This window comes from Carassius auratus, unplaced genomic scaffold (genome assembly GCF_003368295.1).
Source record: "Carassius auratus strain Wakin unplaced genomic scaffold, ASM336829v1 scaf_tig00035348, whole genome shotgun sequence".
Lineage (NCBI taxonomy): Eukaryota > Metazoa > Chordata > Actinopteri > Cypriniformes > Cyprinidae > Carassius > Carassius auratus.
The window spans coordinates 1-22966 of NW_020526222.1; the positions used below are offsets into that span (position 1 = coordinate 1).

Below are 22966 nucleotides of genomic sequence, written 5' to 3' on the forward strand. Positions count from 1 at the left end.
CGTACTTTCCGTCAGGCCGATCGGGACGAGGCCCGGTGACGTTGTAGACAGGGAGGCTACCACCATCCCCCAGCGTTTTTAGGTCTCCCAAAACTTACCAAAGCCGAGATGGGCATCGCCGTGTCCGGCTTCCTCCCTGCTGCGTCTTAGCAGCATCGCTTCTCGGCCTTTTGGCTAAGATCAAGTGTAGTATCTGTTCTTATCAGTTTAATATCTGATACGTCCCCATCCGGGGACTACATATTAAATGGATTTTTAGATCACGGAGCTGGAGCCGGGGCTTGCTCCGTCCTCCATGCATCGGCCTGGTATTGCAGTGTCTCCAGGAACGGTGTGCTTTCCCTTTTTGGGGATTGCCATTTATTGTGTCGAATAGCAGAACAAGGAATGAGAGCTGCCATTGCAGATGCTGTGGTTTATTGCAAACTTTTTTTCTGATGTGTCCTCCTGGGGTCTTGGACTCTTCCACTAACGATGCACCCACCTGAGGTCTTGAAGTCTTTCACAGACGAGGTGGTGCATCGAATCAGGTGTGTTTGTTTAAAGAGAGTCATCTAAAACTGGCGTTGGGAAGCACCGGCCCATGAGCTTGGCAGTTTCCAGGCCAGTAACGGAAGGCACCCGTCCTTCCTTTCCTGGAGCGGGGGCGGAGGGCTAACCGTTGGTGAGGATGGTAGAGATGCAAATCAGACCTCTGGCTGACCGCCTGGGCCTTCATACTTACCTGGCAGGGGAGACACCATGATCAAGAAGGCGGTTCACCCAGGGCGAGGCTTGTCCATTGCACTCCGGCCATGCTGACCCCTGCGAATTCCCCAAATGCGGGAATCTCGACTGCATAATTTATGGTAGTGGGGGACTGCGTTCGCGCTCTCCCCTGAAATTGTTGGTGAAACAAAGCAGAAGAGGTTTTTACAGTTTTTTATTTATTTCCGTTTCAGAATGGGGAGTTCTGTCACATGCGAGATACGTGTTGTGCGCCTGTGAAACAAAGTCACTTACGCTCTTGAAAAATCAGACCCTGGTGGGTAGTTTAGTTCGAACATAGCGCAGACCTTACTTTGAAAGTAGATTGGACTGACTGCAGCCTAGCTGTATCTGTCTCCATGTTGTTTGTTTGTCCTTTTTTTCGATTCGTATTAATTTTGTTGTCGCTTACAGCGCCACCTAGTGGCCTGTCGCCGCGCCCTTTTTCACCTGGCCTCGGACTGAGCCCCTGCACAGGTGTGCCGATTTGGGTGAAGGGATCTCACTCCTTCCCGGAGTTATAGCCATTCGAGTCACCTCGGACACGCCACCTTAGCACGTTTTGAGGTCCCCTCGCCAAGGTGAATGGAAATTTCCTCTTTTTTGGATGATTATTGACAGTCAGACTCCAGAGAAGCTTTATGTGCTGATTTGGGTGGGACAGGGCCAAATACCTGGCGCTAGGTTGCAAAAGAAGGTTTTCGACAAAATCCAAAATACCCGAAAATTTCGTCAGAGCGACGAGCCAATCTGAGACCTGCGTCTCGTTCGGCTCGAGCCAAGGATTCCGATGACATAAGGCACGTGGCTCTGCGACCAACCGTTTGGGAGTTACGAGCGATGCCGTACTTTCCGTCGCTGCAGTTCCACCGTCAGGCCGATCGGGACAAGGCCCGGTGACGTTGCAGACAGGGGAGGGTACTACGATCCCGCAGTGTTTCGGGTGTTTTCATCTTTGTTTGATTGTCTTTTACATTACATTTTCCCTATTTTTCAGCTTACGGCGCCACCTACTGGCCTGTCGCCGCGCCCCTTTTCACCTGGCCTCGGACTGAGCCCCTGCACAGGTGTGCCGATTTGGGTGAAGGGATCTCACTCCTTCCCGGAGTTATAGCCATTCGAGCCACCTCGGACACGCCACCTTAGCACGTTTTGAGGTCCCCTCGCCAAGGTGAATGGAAATTTCCTCTTTTTTTGGATGATTATTGACAGTCAGACTCCAGAGAAGCTTTCTGTGCTGATTTGGGTGGGACTGGGCCAAATACCTGGCGCTAGGTTGCAAAAGAAGGTTTTCGACAAATCCAAAATACCCGAAAATTTCGTCAGAGCGACGAGCCAATCTGAGACCTGCGTCTCGTTCGGCTCGAGCCAAGGATTCCGATGACATAAGGCACGTGGCTCTGCGACCAACCGTTTGGGAGTTACGAGCGATGCCGTACTTTCCGTCAGGCCGATCGGGACGAGGCCCGGTGACGTTGTAGACAGGGGAGGCTACCACCATCCCCCAGCGTTTTTAGGTCTCCCAAAACTTACCAAAGCCGAGATGGGCATCGCCGTGTCCGGCTTCCTCCCTGCTGCGTCTTAGCAGCATCGCTTCTCGGCCTTTTGGCTAAGATCAAGTGTAGTATCTGTTCTTATCAGTTTAATATCTGATACGTCCCCCATCCGGGGACTACATATTAAATGGATTTTTAGATCACGGAGCTGGAGCCGGGGCTTGCTCCGTCCACTCCATGCATCGGCCTGGTATTGCAGTGTCTCCAGGAACGGTGTGCTTTCCCTTTTTGGGGATTGCCATTTATTGTGTCGAATAGCAGAACAAGGAATGAGAGCTGCCATTGCAGATGCTGTGGTTTATTGCAAACTTTTTTTCTGATGTGTCCTCCTGGGGTCTTGGACTCTTCCACTAACGATGCACCCACCTGAGGTCTTGAAGTCTTTCACAGACGAGGTGGTGCATCGAATCAGGTGTGTTTGTTTAAAGAGAGTCATCTAAAACTGGCGTTGGGAAGCACCGGCCCATGAGCTTGGCAGTTTCCAGGCCAGTAACGGAAGGCACCCGTCCTTCCTTTCCTGGAGCGGGGGCGGAGGGCTAACCGTTGGTGAGGATGGTAGAGATGCAAATCAGACCTCTGGCTGACCGCCTGGGCCTTCATACTTACCTGGCAGGGGAGACACCATGATCAAGAAGGCGGTTCACCCAGGGCGAGGCTTGTCCATTGCACTCCGGCCATGCTGACCCCTGCGAATTCCCCAAATGCGGGAATCTCGACTGCATAATTTATGGTAGTGGGGGACTGCGTTCGCGCTCTCCCCTGAAATTGTTGGTGAAACAAAGCAGAAGAGGTTTTTACAGTTTTTTATTTATTTCCGTTTCAGAATGGGGAGTTCTGTCACATGCGAGATACGTGTTGTGCGCCTGTGAAACAAAGTCACTTACGCTCTTGAAAAATCAGACCCTGGTGGGTAGTTTAGTTCGAACATAGCGCAGACCTTACTTTGAAAGTAGATTGGACTGACTGCAGCCTAGCTGTATCTGTCTCCATGTTGTTTGTTTGTCCTTTTTTTCGATTCGTATTAATTTTGTTGTCGCTTACAGCGCCACCTAGTGGCCTGTCGCCGCGCCCTTTTTCACCTGGCCTCGGACTGAGCCCCTGCACAGGTGTGCCGATTTGGGTGAAGGGATCTCACTCCTTCCCGGAGTTATAGCCATTCGAGTCACCTCGGACACGCCACCTTAGCACGTTTTGAGGTCCCCTCGCCAAGGTGAATGGAAATTTCCTCTTTTTTTGGATGATTATTGACAGTCAGACTCCAGAGAAGCTTTATGTGCTGATTTGGGTGGGACAGGGCCAAATACCTGGCGCTAGGTTGCAAAAGAAGGTTTTCGACAAAATCCAAAATACCCGAAAATTTCGTCAGAGCGACGAGCCAATCTGAGACCTGCGTCTCGTTCGGCTCGAGCCAAGGATTCCGATGACATAAGGCACGTGGCTCTGCGACCAACCGTTTGGGAGTTACGAGCGATGCCGTACTTTCCGTCAGGCCGATCGGGACGAGGCCCGGTGACGTTGTAGACAGGGGAGGCTACCACCATCCCCCAGCGTTTTTAGGTCTCCCAAAACTTACCAAAGCCGAGATGGGCATCGCCGTGTCCGGCTTCCTCCCTGCTGCGTCTTAGCAGCATCGCTTCTCGGCCTTTTGGCTAAGATCAAGTGTAGTATCTGTTCTTATCAGTTTAATATCTGATACGTCCCCCATCCGGGGACTACATATTAAATGGATTTTTAGATCACGGAGCTGGAGCCGGGGCTTGCTCCGTCCACTCCATGCATCGGCCTGGTATTGCAGTGTCTCCAGGAACGGTGTGCTTTCCCTTTTTGGGGATTGCCATTTATTGTGTCGAATAGCAGAACAAGGAATGAGAGCTGCCATTGCAGATGCTGTGGTTTATTGCAAACTTTTTTTCTGATGTGTCCTCCTGGGGTCTTGGACTCTTCCACTAACGATGCACCCACCTGAGGTCTTGAAGTCTTTCACAGACGAGGTGGTGCATCGAATCAGGTGTGTTTGTTTAAAGAGAGTCATCTAAAACTGGCGTTGGGAAGCACCGGCCCATGAGCTTGGCAGTTTCCAGGCCAGTAACGGAAGGCACCCGTCCTTCCTTTCCTGGAGCGGGGGCGGAGGGCTAACCGTTGGTGAGGATGGTAGAGATGCAAATCAGACCTCTGGCTGACCGCCTGGGCCTTCATACTTACCTGGCAGGGGAGACACCATGATCAAGAAGGCGGTTCACCCAGGGCGAGGCTTGTCCATTGCACTCCGGCCATGCTGACCCCTGCGAATTCCCCAAATGCGGGAATCTCGACTGCATAATTTATGGTAGTGGGGGACTGCGTTCGCGCTCTCCCCTGAAATTGTTGGTGAAACAAAGCAGAAGAGGTTTTTACAGTTTTTTATTTATTTCCGTTTCAGAATGGGGAGTTCTGTCACATGCGAGATACGTGTTGTGCGCCTGTGAAACAAAGTCACTTACGCTCTTGAAAAATCAGACCCTGGTGGGTAGTTTAGTTCGAACATAGCGCAGACCTTACTTTGAAAGTAGATTGGACTGACTGCAGCCTAGCTGTATCTGTCTCCATGTTGTTTGTTTGTCCTTTTTTTCGATTCGTATTAATTTTGTTGTCGCTTACAGCGCCACCTAGTGGCCTGTCGCCGCGCCCTTTTTCACCTGGCCTCGGACTGAGCCCCTGCACAGGTGTGCCGATTTGGGTGAAGGGATCTCACTCCTTCCCGGAGTTATAGCCATTCGAGTCACCTCGGACACGCCACCTTAGCACGTTTTGAGGTCCCCTCGCCAAGGTGAATGGAAATTTCCTCTTTTTTTGGATGATTATTGACAGTCAGACTCCAGAGAAGCTTTATGTGCTGATTTGGGTGGGACAGGGCCAAATACCTGGCGCTAGGTTGCAAAAGAAGGTTTTCGACAAAATCCAAAATACCCGAAAATTTCGTCAGAGCGACGAGCCAATCTGAGACCTGCGTCTCGTTCGGCTCGAGCCAAGGATTCCGATGACATAAGGCACGTGGCTCTGCGACCAACCGTTTGGGAGTTACGAGCGATGCCGTACTTTCCGTCGCTGCAGTTCCACCGTCAGGCCGATCGGGACAAGGCCCGGTGACGTTGCAGACAGGGGAGGGTACTACGATCCCGCAGTGTTTCGGGTGTTTTCATCTTTGTTTGATTGTCTTTTTACATTACATTTTCCCTATTTTTCAGCTTACGGCGCCACCTACTGGCCTGTCGCCGCGCCCCTTTTCACCTGGCCTCGGACTGAGCCCCTGCACAGGTGTGCCGATTTGGGTGAAGGGATCTCACTCCTTCCCGGAGTTATAGCCATTCGAGCCACCTCGGACACGCCACCTTAGCACGTTTTGAGGTCCCCTCGCCAAGGTGAATGGAAATTTCCTCTTTTTTTGGATGATTATTGACAGTCAGACTCCAGAGAAGCTTTCTGTGCTGATTTGGGTGGGACTGGGCCAAATACCTGGCGCTAGGTTGCAAAAGAAGGTTTTCGACAAAATCCAAAATACCCGAAAATTTCGTCAGAGCGACGAGCCAATCTGAGACCTGCGTCTCGTTCGGCTCGAGCCAAGGATTCCGATGACATAAGGCACGTGGCTCTGCGACCAACCGTTTGGGAGTTACGAGCGATGCCGTACTTTCCGTCAGGCCGATCGGGACGAGGCCCGGTGACGTTGTAGACAGGGGAGGCTACCACCATCCCCCAGCGTTTTTAGGTCTCCCAAAACTTACCAAAGCCGAGATGGGCATCGCCGTGTCCGGCTTCCTCCCTGCTGCGTCTTAGCAGCATCGCTTCTCGGCCTTTTGGCTAAGATCAAGTGTAGTATCTGTTCTTATCAGTTTAATATCTGATACGTCCCCCATCCGGGGACTACATATTAAATGGATTTTTAGATCACGGAGCTGGAGCCGGGGCTTGCTCCGTCCACTCCATGCATCGGCCTGGTATTGCAGTGTCTCCAGGAACGGTGTGCTTTCCCTTTTTGGGGATTGCCATTTATTGTGTCGAATAGCAGAACAAGGAATGAGAGCTGCCATTGCAGATGCTGTGGTTTATTGCAAACTTTTTTTCTGATGTGTCCTCCTGGGGTCTTGGACTCTTCCACTAACGATGCACCCACCTGAGGTCTTGAAGTCTTTCACAGACGAGGTGGTGCATCGAATCAGGTGTGTTTGTTTAAAGAGAGTCATCTAAAACTGGCGTTGGGAAGCACCGGCCCATGAGCTTGGCAGTTTCCAGGCCAGTAACGGAAGGCACCCGTCCTTCCTTTCCTGGAGCGGGGGCGGAGGGCTAACCGTTGGTGAGGATGGTAGAGATGCAAATCAGACCTCTGGCTGACCGCCTGGGCCTTCATACTTACCTGGCAGGGGAGACACCATGATCAAGAAGGCGGTTCACCCAGGGCGAGGCTTGTCCATTGCACTCCGGCCATGCTGACCCCTGCGAATTCCCCAAATGCGGGAATCTCGACTGCATAATTTATGGTAGTGGGGGACTGCGTTCGCGCTCTCCCCTGAAATTGTTGGTGAAACAAAGCAGAAGAGGTTTTTACAGTTTTTTATTTATTTCCGTTTCAGAATGGGGAGTTCTGTCACATGCGAGATACGTGTTGTGCGCCTGTGAAACAAAGTCACTTACGCTCTTGAAAAATCAGACCCTGGTGGGTAGTTTAGTTCGAACATAGCGCAGACCTTACTTTGAAAGTAGATTGGACTGACTGCAGCCTAGCTGTATCTGTCTCCATGTTGTTTGTTTGTCCTTTTTTTCGATTCGTATTAATTTTGTTGTCGCTTACAGCGCCACCTAGTGGCCTGTCGCCGCGCCCTTTTTCACCTGGCCTCGGACTGAGCCCCTGCACAGGTGTGCCGATTTGGGTGAAGGGATCTCACTCCTTCCCGGAGTTATAGCCATTCGAGTCACCTCGGACACGCCACCTTAGCACGTTTTGAGGTCCCCTCGCCAAGGTGAATGGAAATTTCCTCTTTTTTTGGATGATTATTGACAGTCAGACTCCAGAGAAGCTTTATGTGCTGATTTGGGTGGGACAGGGCCAAATACCTGGCGCTAGGTTGCAAAAGAAGGTTTTCGACAAAATCCAAAATACCCGAAAATTTCGTCAGAGCGACGAGCCAATCTGAGACCTGCGTCTCGTTCGGCTCGAGCCAAGGATTCCGATGACATAAGGCACGTGGCTCTGCGACCAACCGTTTGGGAGTTACGAGCGATGCCGTACTTTCCGTCGCTGCAGTTCCACCGTCAGGCCGATCGGGACAAGGCCCGGTGACGTTGCAGACAGGGGAGGGTACTACGATCCCGCAGTGTTTCGGGTGTTTTCATCTTTGTTTGATTGTCTTTTTACATTACATTTTCACTATTTTTCAGCTTACGGCGCCACCTACTGGCCTGTCGCCGCGCCCCTTTTCACCTGGCCTCGGACTGAGCCCCTGCACAGGTGTGCCGATTTGGGTGAAGGGATCTCACTCCTTCCCGGAGTTATAGCCATTCGAGCCACCTCGGACACGCCACCTTAGCACGTTTTGAGGTCCCCTCGCCAAGGTGAATGGAAATTTCCTCTTTTTTTGGATGATTATTGACAGTCAGACTCCAGAGAAGCTTTCTGTGCTGATTTGGGTGGGACTGGGCCAAATACCTGGCGCTAGGTTGCAAAAGAAGGTTTTCGACAAAATCCAAAATACCCGAAAATTTCGTCAGAGCGACGAGCCAATCTGAGACCTGCGTCTCGTTCGGCTCGAGCCAAGGATTCCGATGACATAAGGCACGTGGCTCTGCGACCAACCGTTTGGGAGTTACGAGCGATGCCGTACTTTCCGTCAGGCCGATCGGGACGAGGCCCGGTGACGTTGTAGACAGGGGAGGCTACCACCATCCCCCAGCGTTTTTAGGTCTCCCAAAACTTACCAAAGCCGAGATGGGCATCGCCGTGTCCGGCTTCCTCCCTGCTGCGTCTTAGCAGCATCGCTTCTCGGCCTTTTGGCTAAGATCAAGTGTAGTATCTGTTCTTATCAGTTTAATATCTGATACGTCCCCCATCCGGGGACTACATATTAAATGGATTTTTAGATCACGGAGCTGGAGCCGGGGCTTGCTCCGTCCACTCCATGCATCGGCCTGGTATTGCAGTGTCTCCAGGAACGGTGTGCTTTCCCTTTTTGGGGATTGCCATTTATTGTGTCGAATAGCAGAACAAGGAATGAGAGCTGCCATTGCAGATGCTGTGGTTTATTGCAAACTTTTTTTCTGATGTGTCCTCCTGGGGTCTTGGACTCTTCCACTAACGATGCACCCACCTGAGGTCTTGAAGTCTTTCACAGACGAGGTGGTGCATCGAATCAGGTGTGTTTGTTTAAAGAGAGTCATCTAAAACTGGCGTTGGGAAGCACCGGCCCATGAGCTTGGCAGTTTCCAGGCCAGTAACGGAAGGCACCCGTCCTTCCTTTCCTGGAGCGGGGGCGGAGGGCTAACCGTTGGTGAGGATGGTAGAGATGCAAATCAGACCTCTGGCTGACCGCCTGGGCCTTCATACTTACCTGGCAGGGGAGACACCATGATCAAGAAGGCGGTTCACCCAGGGCGAGGCTTGTCCATTGCACTCCGGCCATGCTGACCCCTGCGAATTCCCCAAATGCGGGAATCTCGACTGCATAATTTATGGTAGTGGGGGACTGCGTTCGCGCTCTCCCCTGAAATTGTTGGTGAAACAAAGCAGAAGAGGTTTTTACAGTTTTTTATTTATTTCCGTTTCAGAATGGGGAGTTCTGTCACATGCGAGATACGTGTTGTGCGCCTGTGAAACAAAGTCACTTACGCTCTTGAAAAATCAGACCCTGGTGGGTAGTTTAGTTCGAACATAGCGCAGACCTTACTTTGAAAGTAGATTGGACTGACTGCAGCCTAGCTGTATCTGTCTCCATGTTGTTTGTTTGTCCTTTTTTTCGATTCGTATTAATTTTGTTGTCGCTTACAGCGCCACCTAGTGGCCTGTCGCCGCGCCCTTTTTCACCTGGCCTCGGACTGAGCCCCTGCACAGGTGTGCCGATTTGGGTGAAGGGATCTCACTCCTTCCCGGAGTTATAGCCATTCGAGTCACCTCGGACACGCCACCTTAGCACGTTTTGAGGTCCCCTCGCCAAGGTGAATGGAAATTTCCTCTTTTTTTGGATGATTATTGACAGTCAGACTCCAGAGAAGCTTTATGTGCTGATTTGGGTGGGACAGGGCCAAATACCTGGCGCTAGGTTGCAAAAGAAGGTTTTCGACAAAATCCAAAATACCCGAAAATTTCGTCAGAGCGACGAGCCAATCTGAGACCTGCGTCTCGTTCGGCTCGAGCCAAGGATTCCGATGACATAAGGCACGTGGCTCTGCGACCAACCGTTTGGGAGTTACGAGCGATGCCGTACTTTCCGTCGCTGCAGTTCCACCGTCAGGCCGATCGGGACAAGGCCCGGTGACGTTGCAGACAGGGGAGGGTACTACGATCCCGCAGTGTTTCGGGTGTTTTCATCTTTGTTTGATTGTCTTTTTACATTACATTTTCCCTATTTTTCAGCTTACGGCGCCACCTACTGGCCTGTCGCCGCGCCCCTTTTCACCTGGCCTCGGACTGAGCCCCTGCACAGGTGTGCCGATTTGGGTGAAGGGATCTCACTCCTTCCCGGAGTTATAGCCATTCGAGCCACCTCGGACACGCCACCTTAGCACGTTTTGAGGTCCCCTCGCCAAGGTGAATGGAAATTTCCTCTTTTTTTGGATGATTATTGACAGTCAGACTCCAGAGAAGCTTTCTGTGCTGATTTGGGTGGGACTGGGCCAAATACCTGGCGCTAGGTTGCAAAAGAAGGTTTTCGACAAAATCCAAAATACCCGAAAATTTCGTCAGAGCGACGAGCCAATCTGAGACCTGCGTCTCGTTCGGCTCGAGCCAAGGATTCCGATGACATAAGGCACGTGGCTCTGCGACCAACCGTTTGGGAGTTACGAGCGATGCCGTACTTTCCGTCAGGCCGATCGGGACGAGGCCCGGTGACGTTGTAGACAGGGGAGGCTACCACCATCCCCCAGCGTTTTTAGGTCTCCCAAAACTTACCAAAGCCGAGATGGGCATCGCCGTGTCCGGCTTCCTCCCTGCTGCGTCTTAGCAGCATCGCTTCTCGGCCTTTTGGCTAAGATCAAGTGTAGTATCTGTTCTTATCAGTTTAATATCTGATACGTCCCCCATCCGGGGACTACATATTAAATGGATTTTTAGATCACGGAGCTGGAGCCGGGGCTTGCTCCGTCCACTCCATGCATCGGCCTGGTATTGCAGTGTCTCCAGGAACGGTGTGCTTTCCCTTTTTGGGGATTGCCATTTATTGTGTCGAATAGCAGAACAAGGAATGAGAGCTGCCATTGCAGATGCTGTGGTTTATTGCAAACTTTTTTTCTGATGTGTCCTCCTGGGGTCTTGGACTCTTCCACTAACGATGCACCCACCTGAGGTCTTGAAGTCTTTCACAGACGAGGTGGTGCATCGAATCAGGTGTGTTTGTTTAAAGAGAGTCATCTAAAACTGGCGTTGGGAAGCACCGGCCCATGAGCTTGGCAGTTTCCAGGCCAGTAACGGAAGGCACCCGTCCTTCCTTTCCTGGAGCGGGGGCGGAGGGCTAACCGTTGGTGAGGATGGTAGAGATGCAAATCAGACCTCTGGCTGACCGCCTGGGCCTTCATACTTACCTGGCAGGGGAGACACCATGATCAAGAAGGCGGTTCACCCAGGGCGAGGCTTGTCCATTGCACTCCGGCCATGCTGACCCCTGCGAATTCCCCAAATGCGGGAATCTCGACTGCATAATTTATGGTAGTGGGGGACTGCGTTCGCGCTCTCCCCTGAAATTGTTGGTGAAACAAAGCAGAAGAGGTTTTTACAGTTTTTTATTTATTTCCGTTTCAGAATGGGGAGTTCTGTCACATGCGAGATACGTGTTGTGCGCCTGTGAAACAAAGTCACTTACGCTCTTGAAAAATCAGACCCTGGTGGGTAGTTTAGTTCGAACATAGCGCAGACCTTACTTTGAAAGTAGATTGGACTGACTGCAGCCTAGCTGTATCTGTCTCCATGTTGTTTGTTTGTCCTTTTTTTCGATTCGTATTAATTTTGTTGTCGCTTACAGCGCCACCTAGTGGCCTGTCGCCGCGCCCTTTTTCACCTGGCCTCGGACTGAGCCCCTGCACAGGTGTGCCGATTTGGGTGAAGGGATCTCACTCCTTCCCGGAGTTATAGCCATTCGAGTCACCTCGGACACGCCACCTTAGCACGTTTTGAGGTCCCCTCGCCAAGGTGAATGGAAATTTCCTCTTTTTTTGGATGATTATTGACAGTCAGACTCCAGAGAAGCTTTATGTGCTGATTTGGGTGGGACAGGGCCAAATACCTGGCGCTAGGTTGCAAAAGAAGGTTTTCGACAAAATCCAAAATACCCGAAAATTTCGTCAGAGCGACGAGCCAATCTGAGACCTGCGTCTCGTTCGGCTCGAGCCAAGGATTCCGATGACATAAGGCACGTGGCTCTGCGACCAACCGTTTGGGAGTTACGAGCGATGCCGTACTTTCCGTCGCTGCAGTTCCACCGTCAGGCCGATCGGGACAAGGCCCGGTGACGTTGCAGACAGGGGAGGGTACTACGATCCCGCAGTGTTTCGGGTGTTTTCATCTTTGTTTGATTGTCTTTTTACATTACATTTTCCCTATTTTTCAGCTTACGGCGCCACCTACTGGCCTGTCGCCGCGCCCCTTTTCACCTGGCCTCGGACTGAGCCCCTGCACAGGTGTGCCGATTTGGGTGAAGGGATCTCACTCCTTCCCGGAGTTATAGCCATTCGAGCCACCTCGGACACGCCACCTTAGCACGTTTTGAGGTCCCCTCGCCAAGGTGAATGGAAATTTCCTCTTTTTTTGGATGATTATTGACAGTCAGACTCCAGAGAAGCTTTCTGTGCTGATTTGGGTGGGACTGGGCCAAATACCTGGCGCTAGGTTGCAAAAGAAGGTTTTCGACAAAATCCAAAATACCCGAAAATTTCGTCAGAGCGACGAGCCAATCTGAGACCTGCGTCTCGTTCGGCTCGAGCCAAGGATTCCGATGACATAAGGCACGTGGCTCTGCGACCAACCGTTTGGGAGTTACGAGCGATGCCGTACTTTCCGTCAGGCCGATCGGGACGAGGCCCGGTGACGTTGTAGACAGGGGAGGCTACCACCATCCCCCAGCGTTTTTAGGTCTCCCAAAACTTACCAAAGCCGAGATGGGCATCGCCGTGTCCGGCTTCCTCCCTGCTGCGTCTTAGCAGCATCGCTTCTCGGCCTTTTGGCTAAGATCAAGTGTAGTATCTGTTCTTATCAGTTTAATATCTGATACGTCCCCCATCCGGGGACTACATATTAAATGGATTTTTAGATCACGGAGCTGGAGCCGGGGCTTGCTCCGTCCACTCCATGCATCGGCCTGGTATTGCAGTGTCTCCAGGAACGGTGTGCTTTCCCTTTTTGGGGATTGCCATTTATTGTGTCGAATAGCAGAACAAGGAATGAGAGCTGCCATTGCAGATGCTGTGGTTTATTGCAAACTTTTTTTCTGATGTGTCCTCCTGGGGTCTTGGACTCTTCCACTAACGATGCACCCACCTGAGGTCTTGAAGTCTTTCACAGACGAGGTGGTGCATCGAATCAGGTGTGTTTGTTTAAAGAGAGTCATCTAAAACTGGCGTTGGGAAGCACCGGCCCATGAGCTTGGCAGTTTCCAGGCCAGTAACGGAAGGCACCCGTCCTTCCTTTCCTGGAGCGGGGGCGGAGGGCTAACCGTTGGTGAGGATGGTAGAGATGCAAATCAGACCTCTGGCTGACCGCCTGGGCCTTCATACTTACCTGGCAGGGGAGACACCATGATCAAGAAGGCGGTTCACCCAGGGCGAGGCTTGTCCATTGCACTCCGGCCATGCTGACCCCTGCGAATTCCCCAAATGCGGGAATCTCGACTGCATAATTTATGGTAGTGGGGGACTGCGTTCGCGCTCTCCCCTGAAATTGTTGGTGAAACAAAGCAGAAGAGGTTTTTACAGTTTTTTATTTATTTCCGTTTCAGAATGGGGAGTTCTGTCACATGCGAGATACGTGTTGTGCGCCTGTGAAACAAAGTCACTTACGCTCTTGAAAAATCAGACCCTGGTGGGTAGTTTAGTTCGAACATAGCGCAGACCTTACTTTGAAAGTAGATTGGACTGACTGCAGCCTAGCTGTATCTGTCTCCATGTTGTTTGTTTGTCCTTTTTTTCGATTCGTATTAATTTTGTTGTCGCTTACAGCGCCACCTAGTGGCCTGTCGCCGCGCCCTTTTTCACCTGGCCTCGGACTGAGCCCCTGCACAGGTGTGCCGATTTGGGTGAAGGGATCTCACTCCTTCCCGGAGTTATAGCCATTCGAGTCACCTCGGACACGCCACCTTAGCACGTTTTGAGGTCCCCTCGCCAAGGTGAATGGAAATTTCCTCTTTTTTTGGATGATTATTGACAGTCAGACTCCAGAGAAGCTTTATGTGCTGATTTGGGTGGGACAGGGCCAAATACCTGGCGCTAGGTTGCAAAAGAAGGTTTTCGACAAAATCCAAAATACCCGAAAATTTCGTCAGAGCGACGAGCCAATCTGAGACCTGCGTCTCGTTCGGCTCGAGCCAAGGATTCCGATGACATAAGGCACGTGGCTCTGCGACCAACCGTTTGGGAGTTACGAGCGATGCCGTACTTTCCGTCGCTGCAGTTCCACCGTCAGGCCGATCGGGACAAGGCCCGGTGACGTTGCAGACAGGGGAGGGTACTACGATCCCGCAGTGTTTCGGGTGTTTTCATCTTTGTTTGATTGTCTTTTTACATTACATTTTCCCTATTTTTCAGCTTACGGCGCCACCTACTGGCCTGTCGCCGCGCCCCTTTTCACCTGGCCTCGGACTGAGCCCCTGCACAGGTGTGCCGATTTGGGTGAAGGGATCTCACTCCTTCCCGGAGTTATAGCCATTCGAGCCACCTCGGACACGCCACCTTAGCACGTTTTGAGGTCCCCTCGCCAAGGTGAATGGAAATTTCCTCTTTTTTTGGATGATTATTGACAGTCAGACTCCAGAGAAGCTTTCTGTGCTGATTTGGGTGGGACTGGGCCAAATACCTGGCGCTAGGTTGCAAAAGAAGGTTTTCGACAAAATCCAAAATACCCGAAAATTTCGTCAGAGCGACGAGCCAATCTGAGACCTGCGTCTCGTTCGGCTCGAGCCAAGGATTCCGATGACATAAGGCACGTGGCTCTGCGACCAACCGTTTGGGAGTTACGAGCGATGCCGTACTTTCCGTCAGGCCGATCGGGACGAGGCCCGGTGACGTTGTAGACAGGGGAGGCTACCACCATCCCCCAGCGTTTTTAGGTCTCCCAAAACTTACCAAAGCCGAGATGGGCATCGCCGTGTCCGGCTTCCTCCCTGCTGCGTCTTAGCAGCATCGCTTCTCGGCCTTTTGGCTAAGATCAAGTGTAGTATCTGTTCTTATCAGTTTAATATCTGATACGTCCCCCATCCGGGGACTACATATTAAATGGATTTTTAGATCACGGAGCTGGAGCCGGGGCTTGCTCCGTCCACTCCATGCATCGGCCTGGTATTGCAGTGTCTCCAGGAACGGTGTGCTTTCCCTTTTTGGGGATTGCCATTTATTGTGTCGAATAGCAGAACAAGGAATGAGAGCTGCCATTGCAGATGCTGTGGTTTATTGCAAACTTTTTTTCTGATGTGTCCTCCTGGGGTCTTGGACTCTTCCACTAACGATGCACCCACCTGAGGTCTTGAAGTCTTTCACAGACGAGGTGGTGCATCGAATCAGGTGTGTTTGTTTAAAGAGAGTCATCTAAAACTGGCGTTGGGAAGCACCGGCCCATGAGCTTGGCAGTTTCCAGGCCAGTAACGGAAGGCACCCGTCCTTCCTTTCCTGGAGCGGGGGCGGAGGGCTAACCGTTGGTGAGGATGGTAGAGATGCAAATCAGACCTCTGGCTGACCGCCTGGGCCTTCATACTTACCTGGCAGGGGAGACACCATGATCAAGAAGGCGGTTCACCCAGGGCGAGGCTTGTCCATTGCACTCCGGCCATGCTGACCCCTGCGAATTCCCCAAATGCGGGAATCTCGACTGCATAATTTATGGTAGTGGGGGACTGCGTTCGCGCTCTCCCCTGAAATTGTTGGTGAAACAAAGCAGAAGAGGTTTTTACAGTTTTTTATTTATTTCCGTTTCAGAATGGGGAGTTCTGTCACATGCGAGATACGTGTTGTGCGCCTGTGAAACAAAGTCACTTACGCTCTTGAAAAATCAGACCCTGGTGGGTAGTTTAGTTCGAACATAGCGCAGACCTTACTTTGAAAGTAGATTGGACTGACTGCAGCCTAGCTGTATCTGTCTCCATGTTGTTTGTTTGTCCTTTTTTTCGATTCGTATTAATTTTGTTGTCGCTTACAGCGCCACCTAGTGGCCTGTCGCCGCGCCCTTTTTCACCTGGCCTCGGACTGAGCCCCTGCACAGGTGTGCCGATTTGGGTGAAGGGATCTCACTCCTTCCCGGAGTTATAGCCATTCGAGTCACCTCGGACACGCCACCTTAGCACGTTTTGAGGTCCCCTCGCCAAGGTGAATGGAAATTTCCTCTTTTTTTGGATGATTATTGACAGTCAGACTCCAGAGAAGCTTTATGTGCTGATTTGGGTGGGACAGGGCCAAATACCTGGCGCTAGGTTGCAAAAGAAGGTTTTCGACAAAATCCAAAATACCCGAAAATTTCGTCAGAGCGACGAGCCAATCTGAGACCTGCGTCTCGTTCGGCTCGAGCCAAGGATTCCGATGACATAAGGCACGTGGCTCTGCGACCAACCGTTTGGGAGTTACGAGCGATGCCGTACTTTCCGTCGCTGCAGTTCCACCGTCAGGCCGATCGGGACAAGGCCCGGTGACGTTGCAGACAGGGGAGGGTACTACGATCCCGCAGTGTTTCGGGTGTTTTCATCTTTGTTTGATTGTCTTTTTACATTACATTTTCCCTATTTTTCAGCTTACGGCGCCACCTACTGGCCTGTCGCCGCGCCCCTTTTCACCTGGCCTCGGACTGAGCCCCTGCACAGGTGTGCCGATTTGGGTGAAGGGATCTCACTCCTTCCCGGAGTTATAGCCATTCGAGCCACCTCGGACACGCCACCTTAGCACGTTTTGAGGTCCCCTCGCCAAGGTGAATGGAAATTTCCTCTTTTTTTGGATGATTATTGACAGTCAGACTCCAGAGAAGCTTTCTGTGCTGATTTGGGTGGGACTGGGCCAAATACCTGGCGCTAGGTTGCAAAAGAAGGTTTTCGACAAAATCCAAAATACCCGAAAATTTCGTCAGAGCGACGAGCCAATCTGAGACCTGCGTCTCGTTCGGCTCGAGCCAAGGATTCCGATGACATAAGGCACGTGGCTCTGCGACCAACCGTTTGGGAGTTACGAGCGATGCCGTACTTTCCGTCAGGCCGATCGGGACGAGGCCCGGTGACGTTGTAGACAGGGGAGGCTACCACCATCCCCCAGCGTTTTTAGGTCTCCCAAAACTTACCAAAGCCGAGATGGGCATCGCCGTGTCCGGCTTCCTCCCTGCTGCGTCTTAGCAGCATCGCTTCTCGGCCTTTTGGCTAAGATCAAGTGTAGTATCTGTTCTTATCAGTTTAATATCTGATACGTCCCCCATCCGGGGACTACATATTAAATGGATTTTTAGATCACGGAGCTGGAGCCGGGGCTTGCTCCGTCCACTCCATGCATCGGCCTGGTATTGCAGTGTCTCCAGGAACGGTGTGCTTTCCCTTTTTGGGGATTGCCATTTATTGTGTCGAATAGCAGAACAAGGAATGAGAGCTGCCATTGCAGATGCTGTGGTTTATTGCAAACTTTTTTTCTGATGTGTCCTCCTGGGGTCTTGGACTCTTCCACTAACGATGCACCCACCTGAGGTCTTGAAGTCTTTCACAGACGAGGTGGTGCATCGAATCAGGTGTGTTTGTTTAAAGAGAGTCATCTAAAACTGGCGTTGGGAAGCACCGGCCCATGAGCTTGGCAGTTTCCAGGCCAGTAACGGAAGGCACCCGTCCTTCCTTTCCTGGAGCGGGGGCGGAGGGCTAACCGTTGGTGAGGATGGTAGAGATGCAAATCAGACCTCTGGCTGACTGCCTGGGCCTTCATACTTACCTGGCAGGGGAGACACCATGATCAAGAAGGCGGTTCACCCAGGGCGAGGCTTGTCCATTGCACTCCGGCCATGCTGACCCCTGCGAATTCCCCAAATGCGGGAATCTCGACTGCATAATTTATGGTAGTGGGGGACTGCGTTCGCGCTCTCCCCTGAAATTGTTGGTGAAACAAAGCAGAAGAGGTTTTTACAGTTTTTTATTTATTTCCGTTTCAGAATGGGGAGTTCTGTCACATGCGAGATACGTGTTGTGCGCCTGTGAAACAAAGTCACTTACGCTCTTGAAAAATCAGACCCTGGTGGGTAGTTTAGTTCGAACATAGCGCAGACCTTACTTTGAAAGTAGATTGGACTGACTGCAGCCTAGCTGTATCTGTCTCCATGTTGTTTGTTTGTCCTTTTTTTCGATTCGTATTAATTTTGTTGTCGCTTACAGCGCCACCTAGTGGCCTGTCGCCGCGCCCTTTTTCACCTGGCCTCGGACTGAGCCCCTGCACAGGTGTGCCGATTTGGGTGAAGGGATCTCACTCCTTCCCGGAGTTATAGCCATTCGAGTCACCTCGGACACGCCACCTTAGCACGTTTTGAGGTCCCCTCGCCAAGGTGAATGGAAATTTCCTCTTTTTTTGGATGATTATTGACAGTCAGACTCCAGAGAAGCTTTATGTGCTGATTTGGGTGGGACAGGGCCAAATACCTGGCGCTAGGTTGCAAAAGAAGGTTTTCGACAAAATCCAAAATACCCGAAAATTTCGTCAGAGCGACGAGCCAATCTGAGACCTGCGTCTCGTTCGGCTCGAGCCAAGGATTCCGATGACATAAGGCACGTGGCTCTGCGACCAACCGTTTGGGAGTTACGAGCGATGCCGTACTTTCCGTCGCTGCAGTTCCACCGTCAGGCCGATCGGGACAAGGCCCGGTGACGTTGCAGACAGGGGAGGGTACTACGATCCCGCAGTGTTTCGGGTGTTTTCATCTTTGTTTGATTGTCTTTTTACATTACATTTTCCCTATTTTTCAGCTTACGGCGCCACCTACTGGCCTGTCGCCGCGCCCCTTTTCACCTGGCCTCGGACTGAGCCCCTGCACAGGTGTGCCGATTTGGGTGAAGGGATCTCACTCCTTCCCGGAGTTATAGCCATTCGAGCCACCTCGGACACGCCACCTTAGCACGTTTTGAGGTCCCCTCGCCAAGGTGAATGGAAATTTCCTCTTTTTTTGGATGATTATTGACAGTCAGACTCCAGAGAAGCTTTCTGTGCTGATTTGGGTGGGACTGGGCCAAATACCTGGCGCTAGGTTGCAAAAGAAGGTTTTCGACAAAATCCAAAATACCCGAAAATTTCGTCAGAGCGACGAGCCAATCTGAGACCTGCGTCTCGTTCGGCTCGAGCCAAGGATTCCGATGACATAAGGCACGTGGCTCTGCGACCAACCGTTTGGGAGTTACGAGCGATGCCGTACTTTCCGTCAGGCCGATCGGGACGAGGCCCGGTGACGTTGTAGACAGGGGAGGCTACCACCATCCCCCAGCGTTTTTAGGTCTCCCAAAACTTACCAAAGCCGAGATGGGCATCGCCGTGTCCGGCTTCCTCCCTGCTGCGTCTTAGCAGCATCGCTTCTCGGCCTTTTGGCTAAGATCAAGTGTAGTATCTGTTCTTATCAGTTTAATATCTGATACGTCCCCCATCCGGGGACTACATATTAAATGGATTTTTAGATCACGGAGCTGGAGCCGGGGCTTGCTCCGTCCACTCCATGCATCGGCCTGGTATTGCAGTGTCTCCAGGAACGGTGTGCTTTCCCTTTTTGGGGATTGCCATTTATTGTGTCGAATAGCAGAACAAGGAATGAGAGCTGCCATTGCAGATGCTGTGGTTTATTGCAAACTTTTTTTCTGATGTGTCCTCCTGGGGTCTTGGACTCTTCCACTAACGATGCACCCACCTGAGGTCTTGAAGTCTTTCACAGACGAGGTGGTGCATCGAATCAGGTGTGTTTGTTTAAAGAGAGTCATCTAAAACTGGCGTTGGGAAGCACCGGCCCATGAGCTTGGCAGTTTCCAGGCCAGTAACGGAAGGCACCCGTCCTTCCTTTCCTGGAGCGGGGGCGGAGGGCTAACCGTTGGTGAGGATGGTAGAGATGCAAATCAGACCTCTGGCTGACCGCCTGGGCCTTCATACTTACCTGGCAGGGGAGACACCATGATCAAGAAGGCGGTTCACCCAGGGCGAGGCTTGTCCATTGCACTCCGGCCATGCTGACCCCTGCGAATTCCCCAAATGCGGGAATCTCGACTGCATAATTTATGGTAGTGGGGGACTGCGTTCGCGCTCTCCCCTGAATTGTTGGTGAAACAAAGCAGAAGAGGTTTTTACAGTTTTTTATTTATTTCCGTTTCAGAATGGGGAGTTCTGTCACATGCGAGATACGTGTTGTGCGCCTGTGAAACAAAGTCACTTACGCTCTTGAAAAATCAGACCCTGGTGGGTAGTTTAGTTCGAACATAGCGGCAGACCTTACTTTGAAAGTAGATTGGACTGACTGCAGCCTAGCTGTATCTGTCTCCATGTTGTTTGTTTGTCCTTTTTTTCGATTCGTATTAATTTTGTTGTCGCTTACAGCGCCACCTAGTGGCCTGTCGCCGCGCCCTTTTTCACCTGGCCTCGGACTGAGCCCCTGCACAGGTGTGCCGATTTGGGTGAAGGGATCTCACTCCTTCCCGGAGTTATAGCCATTCGAGTCACCTCGGACACGCCACCTTAGCACGTTTTGAGGTCCCCTCGCCAAGGTGAATGGAAATTTCCTCTTTTTTTGGATGATTATTGACAGTCAGACTCCAGAGAAGCTTTATGTGCTGATTTGGGTGGGACAGGGCCAAATACCTGGCGCTAGGTTGCAAAAGAAGGTTTTCGACAAAATCCAAAATACCCGAAAATTTCGTCAGAGCGACGAGCCAATCTGAGACCTGCGTCTCGTTCGGCTCGAGCCAAGGATTCCGATGACATAAGGCACGTGGCTCTGCGACCAACCGTTTGGGAGTTACGAGCGATGCCGTACTTTCCGTCGCTGCAGTTCCACCGTCAGGCCGATCGGGACAAGGCCCCGGTGACGTTGCAGACAGGGGAGGGTACTACGATCCCGCAGTGTTTCGGGTGTTTTCATCTTTGTTTGATTGTCTTTTTACATTACATTTTCCCTATTTTTCAGCTTACGGCGCCACCTACTGGCCTGTCGCCGCGCCCCTTTTCACCTGGCCTCGGACTGAGCCCCTGCACAGGTGTGCCGATTTGGGTGAAGGGATCTCACTCCTTCCCGGAGTTATAGCCATTCGAGCCACCTCGGACACGCCACCTTAGCACGTTTTGAGGTTCCCCTCGCCAAGGTGAATGGAAAATTTCCTCTTTTTTTGGATGATTATTGAACAGTCAGACTCCAGAGAAGCTTTCTGTGCTGATTTGGGTGGGACTGGGCCAAATACCTGGCGCTAGGTTGCAAAAGAAGGTTTTCGACAAAATCCAAAATACCCGAAAATTTCGTCAGAGCGACGAGCCAATCTGAGACCTGCGTCTCGTTCGGCTCGAGCCAAGGATTCCGATGACATAAGGCACGTGGCTCTGCGACCAACCGTTTGGGAGTTACGAGCGATGCCGTACTTTCCGTCAGGCCGATCGGGACGAGGCCCGGTGACGTTGTAGACAGGGAGGCTACCACCATCCCCCAGCGTTTTTAGGTCTCCCAAAACTTACCAAAGCCGAGATGGGCATCGCCGTGTCCGGCTTCCTCCCTGCTGCGTCTTAGCAGCATCGCTTCTCGGCCTTTTGGCTAAGATCAAGTGTAGTATCTGTTCTTATCAGTTTAATATCTGATACGTCCCCCATCCGGGGACTACATATTAAATGGATTTTAGATTTTAGCGGGGGCGGAGGGCTAACCGAGGATGGTAGAGATGCAAATCAGACCTCACGCCTGGGCCTTCATACTTACCTGGCAGGGGAGACACCATGATCAAGAAGGCGGTTCACCCAGGGCGAGGCTTGTCCATTGCACTCCGGCCATGCTGACCCCTGCGAATTCCCCAAATGCGGGAATCTCGACTGCATAATTTATGGTAGTGGGGGACTGCGTTCGCGCTCTCCCTGAAATTGTTGGTGAAACAAAGCAGAAGAGGTTTTTACAGTTTTTTATTTATTTCCGTTTCAGAATGGGGAGTTCTGTCACATGCGAGATACGTGTTGTGCGCCTGTGAAACAAAGTCACTTACGCTCTTGAAAAATCAGACCCTGGTGGGTAGTTTAGTTCGAACATAGCGCAGACCTTACTTTGAAAGTAGATTGGACTGACTGCAGCCTAGCTGTATCTGTCTCCATGTTGTTTGTTTGTCCTTTTTTTCGATTCGTATTAATTTTGTTGTCGCTTACAGCGCCACCTAGTGGCCTGTCGCCGCGCCCTTTTTCACCTGGCCTCGGACTGAGCCCCTGCACAGGTGTGCCGATTTGGGTGAAGGGATCTCACTCCTTCCCGGAGTTATAGCCATTCGAGTCACCTCGGACACGCCACCTTAGCACGTTTTGAGGTCCCCTCGCCAAGGTGAATGGAAATTTCCTCTTTTTTTGGATGATTATTGACAGTCAGACTCCAGAGAAGCTTTATGTGCTGATTTGGGTGGGACAGGGCCAAATACCTGGCGCTAGGTTGCAAAAGAAGGTTTTCGACAAAATCCAAAATACCCGAAAATTTCGTCAGAGCGACGAGCCAATCTGAGACCTGCGTCTCGTTCGGCTCGAGCCAAGGATTCCGATGACATAAGGCACGTGGCTCTGCGACCAACCGTTTGGGAGTTACGAGCGATGCCGTACTTTCCGTCGCTGCAGTTCCACCGTCAGGCCGATCGGGACAAGGCCCGGTGACGTTGCAGACAGGGGAGGGTACTACGATCCCGCAGTGTTTCGGGTGTTTTCATCTTTGTTTGATTGTCTTTTTACATTACATTTTCCCTATTTTCAGCTTACGGCGCCACCTACTGGCCTGTCGCCGCGCCCCTTTTCACCTGGCCTCGGACTGAGCCCCTGCACAGGTGTGCCGATTTGGGTGAAGGGATCTCACTCCTTCCCGGAGTTATAGCCATTCGAGCCACCTCGGACACGCCACCTTAGCACGTTTTGAGGTCCCCTCGCCAAGGTGAATGGAAATTTCCTCTTTTTTTGGATGATTATTGACAGTCAGACTCCAGAGAAGCTTTCTGTGCTGATTTGGGTGGGACTGGGCCAAATACCTGGCGCTAGGTTGCAAAAGAAGGTTTTCGACAAAATCCAAAATACCCGAAAATTTC

At 51.6% G+C, this 22966-nt stretch overlaps 21 non-coding genes across 21 annotated transcripts; all 21 read left to right on the forward strand.

Moving 5' to 3' along the window:
* Positions 1–154: 154 nt before the first annotated feature.
* Positions 155–342, forward strand: LOC113081949 (U2 spliceosomal RNA). Its single transcript, XR_003282384.1, has one exon. It is a non-coding gene; the product is annotated as a U2 spliceosomal RNA (small nuclear RNA).
* Positions 343–716: 374 nt separating this feature from the next.
* On the forward strand, positions 717–880 carry LOC113081931 (U1 spliceosomal RNA). Its single transcript, XR_003282366.1, has one exon. It is a non-coding gene; the product is annotated as a U1 spliceosomal RNA (small nuclear RNA).
* A 1456-nt stretch (positions 881–2336) lies between these two features.
* Positions 2337–2527, forward strand: LOC113081938 (U2 spliceosomal RNA). Its single transcript, XR_003282374.1, has one exon. It is a non-coding gene; the product is annotated as a U2 spliceosomal RNA (small nuclear RNA).
* A 374-nt stretch (positions 2528–2901) lies between these two features.
* On the forward strand, positions 2902–3065 carry LOC113081943 (U1 spliceosomal RNA). Its single transcript, XR_003282378.1, has one exon. It is a non-coding gene; the product is annotated as a U1 spliceosomal RNA (small nuclear RNA).
* An 867-nt stretch (positions 3066–3932) lies between these two features.
* On the forward strand, positions 3933–4123 carry LOC113081939 (U2 spliceosomal RNA). Its single transcript, XR_003282375.1, has one exon. It is a non-coding gene; the product is annotated as a U2 spliceosomal RNA (small nuclear RNA).
* Positions 4124–4497: 374 nt separating this feature from the next.
* Positions 4498–4661, forward strand: LOC113081950 (U1 spliceosomal RNA). Its single transcript, XR_003282385.1, has one exon. It is a non-coding gene; the product is annotated as a U1 spliceosomal RNA (small nuclear RNA).
* A 1459-nt stretch (positions 4662–6120) lies between these two features.
* Positions 6121–6311, forward strand: LOC113081940 (U2 spliceosomal RNA). The gene has a single exon (XR_003282376.1). It is a non-coding gene; the product is annotated as a U2 spliceosomal RNA (small nuclear RNA).
* A 374-nt stretch (positions 6312–6685) lies between these two features.
* LOC113081951 (U1 spliceosomal RNA) lies at positions 6686–6849 on the forward strand. The gene has a single exon (XR_003282386.1). It is a non-coding gene; the product is annotated as a U1 spliceosomal RNA (small nuclear RNA).
* A 1459-nt stretch (positions 6850–8308) lies between these two features.
* On the forward strand, positions 8309–8499 carry LOC113081942 (U2 spliceosomal RNA). The gene has a single exon (XR_003282377.1). It is a non-coding gene; the product is annotated as a U2 spliceosomal RNA (small nuclear RNA).
* A 374-nt stretch (positions 8500–8873) lies between these two features.
* On the forward strand, positions 8874–9037 carry LOC113081952 (U1 spliceosomal RNA). The gene has a single exon (XR_003282387.1). It is a non-coding gene; the product is annotated as a U1 spliceosomal RNA (small nuclear RNA).
* A 1459-nt stretch (positions 9038–10496) lies between these two features.
* On the forward strand, positions 10497–10687 carry LOC113081944 (U2 spliceosomal RNA). The gene has a single exon (XR_003282379.1). It is a non-coding gene; the product is annotated as a U2 spliceosomal RNA (small nuclear RNA).
* Positions 10688–11061: 374 nt separating this feature from the next.
* On the forward strand, positions 11062–11225 carry LOC113081932 (U1 spliceosomal RNA). The gene has a single exon (XR_003282367.1). It is a non-coding gene; the product is annotated as a U1 spliceosomal RNA (small nuclear RNA).
* A 1459-nt stretch (positions 11226–12684) lies between these two features.
* LOC113081945 (U2 spliceosomal RNA) lies at positions 12685–12875 on the forward strand. Its single transcript, XR_003282380.1, has one exon. It is a non-coding gene; the product is annotated as a U2 spliceosomal RNA (small nuclear RNA).
* Positions 12876–13249: 374 nt separating this feature from the next.
* Positions 13250–13413, forward strand: LOC113081933 (U1 spliceosomal RNA). The gene has a single exon (XR_003282368.1). It is a non-coding gene; the product is annotated as a U1 spliceosomal RNA (small nuclear RNA).
* A 1459-nt stretch (positions 13414–14872) lies between these two features.
* LOC113081946 (U2 spliceosomal RNA) lies at positions 14873–15063 on the forward strand. The gene has a single exon (XR_003282381.1). It is a non-coding gene; the product is annotated as a U2 spliceosomal RNA (small nuclear RNA).
* A 374-nt stretch (positions 15064–15437) lies between these two features.
* On the forward strand, positions 15438–15601 carry LOC113081934 (U1 spliceosomal RNA). Its single transcript, XR_003282369.1, has one exon. It is a non-coding gene; the product is annotated as a U1 spliceosomal RNA (small nuclear RNA).
* A 1459-nt stretch (positions 15602–17060) lies between these two features.
* On the forward strand, positions 17061–17251 carry LOC113081947 (U2 spliceosomal RNA). Its single transcript, XR_003282382.1, has one exon. It is a non-coding gene; the product is annotated as a U2 spliceosomal RNA (small nuclear RNA).
* Positions 17252–17625: 374 nt separating this feature from the next.
* On the forward strand, positions 17626–17789 carry LOC113081935 (U1 spliceosomal RNA). The gene has a single exon (XR_003282371.1). It is a non-coding gene; the product is annotated as a U1 spliceosomal RNA (small nuclear RNA).
* Positions 17790–19248: 1459 nt separating this feature from the next.
* On the forward strand, positions 19249–19439 carry LOC113081948 (U2 spliceosomal RNA). Its single transcript, XR_003282383.1, has one exon. It is a non-coding gene; the product is annotated as a U2 spliceosomal RNA (small nuclear RNA).
* Positions 19440–19813: 374 nt separating this feature from the next.
* LOC113081936 (U1 spliceosomal RNA) lies at positions 19814–19977 on the forward strand. The gene has a single exon (XR_003282372.1). It is a non-coding gene; the product is annotated as a U1 spliceosomal RNA (small nuclear RNA).
* A 1636-nt stretch (positions 19978–21613) lies between these two features.
* LOC113081937 (U1 spliceosomal RNA) lies at positions 21614–21777 on the forward strand. Its single transcript, XR_003282373.1, has one exon. It is a non-coding gene; the product is annotated as a U1 spliceosomal RNA (small nuclear RNA).
* The last annotated feature ends 1189 nt before the right edge of the window (positions 21778–22966 follow it).